Below are 1,452 nucleotides of genomic sequence, written 5' to 3'. Positions count from 1 at the left end.
TGTTACGGGGTGGCCATAATGTTTGGGTACCCAACTCCAATCCTCTCCAAATGGCACCAGGGCTCACTGGCTTCCTGTGTCTGTCCAACACGATACATAATATACTTGCTTAGGAGCTCAGACAGGGAACCCACTATGCCTAGCTCACTCCCTCTCACATGAATGGAGAAATATTACGTTCTCAATTCCTGTGACATCACAAGGCCCCACACCATGAATTCACAAAGACCCACCCCAGGCATTGGGCCCCAGATATAATGAGGGGATGAGTAAGATAATCCCATGACAGCCCCTGGCAAACAAGACAACACTTCAAAACCATTCTGGAAAAATTATTTTATTGGCTTTGGAAAAGAGGCTAAATGGCTTTCCTCAGCGGAGACAACGGCCTGGTTCAGCTCCAGCAGGACGCTGGTCCCTTGCTTCCCCCTGGGAAAGAGAAAGCTTCGGGCCCTGCAAGAGAAAGAGATAGAAAAAACAAATAAAGGACGGGCTCGTCCACTGCCATCAACCGGCTTCAACCCAGGCGTATCCACCGACCAATGTTCTGACAACTTCATCCTGAAGTTCCGCCTGCAACACCCACTGGCTTCCACCAGGAATATCCACCCGTTCATCTCTTCCACTCTGCTTCTGAACCCAGCCTCCGCCAGCTCCCGAATGCTTGGGTCACACACACGCCCCAGTGACATCCTCACGGAACGCCAGCCAACCCATTCACACACACATTCACACACACATACCAGCCCCCTGATACACACACACCTTCATTCCACCAGCCATTCACACACACACACACGAGCTTCCATCCACCAATATGCACCAAGCGTCCGCCAGCTGGTTTCAGGAGGCAGTCCCCCGGCTTCATCGCCAACCTCTGCCGGCCTCTGCCTTGTTGCCTCAGCCAGCTTCCGCAGGGAGATTCCACCAGCTTCTGTCTGCCAGTGTCCACAGACTTCCCTGCCCCCCGGGTCCATCGCCGACATCAGCCAGTTTCAAGCCACAGATCTCTGCCAGCCTCGAGCTGTTAACTCACAAGCCCATTTAGCAAGTTCCTCTGCTTTCGTGAGAGAAATTGCCTTGGGCAGAAAGGCTGGGTCCCCTGCAGCTGCTGCTGCTTTCTCTGCCGGACTTCTGGTCTCCTGCCCTGCCCCGCAAGCCCATTTTATCTGGCAGCAGAGAGGTGGGGCTCTGTGAAGTCACAAAGACCCAGGAGCAGCATCCTGGGATTGGCTGAGTCCTGAAGATGATGTCAACAGTCCCTCTGATCAAGTGATTCACCCACAAAAGTAGTATTTTGCATGATTTTTTAAAATATATATTTTAATTAATGGCGTATAAATGTATCCCCTGTCACCAATCCCTCTGATTGTTAAATCTCCCCGTGTTGGCGTTCTGAGAGGATTCTAGGCTGGTTTTCTTCCAGCATTTGCACGAACAGGAACTTTCCTA

At 51.7% G+C, this 1,452-nt stretch overlaps 1 long non-coding RNA gene across 1 annotated transcript; it reads right to left on the bottom strand.

Moving 5' to 3' along the window:
• Nucleotides 1-319: 319 nt before the first annotated feature.
• On the bottom strand, nt 320-1,182 carry LOC144587844 (uncharacterized). Its single transcript, XR_013543022.1, has 2 exons — nt 876-1,182; nt 320-453 (listed from the first exon to the last, which is right to left on the bottom strand). It is a non-coding gene; the product is annotated as an uncharacterized LOC144587844 (long non-coding RNA).
• Nucleotides 1,183-1,452: the final 270 nt, after the last annotated feature.

This window comes from Pogona vitticeps, chromosome 1 (genome assembly GCF_051106095.1).
Source record: "Pogona vitticeps strain Pit_001003342236 chromosome 1, PviZW2.1, whole genome shotgun sequence".
In the NCBI taxonomy this organism is placed as follows: Eukaryota; Metazoa; Chordata; class Lepidosauria; order Squamata; family Agamidae; genus Pogona; species Pogona vitticeps.
Note: the sequence above shows the minus strand (reverse complement) of the source record. Positions and strands in the feature narration are given on the sequence as shown.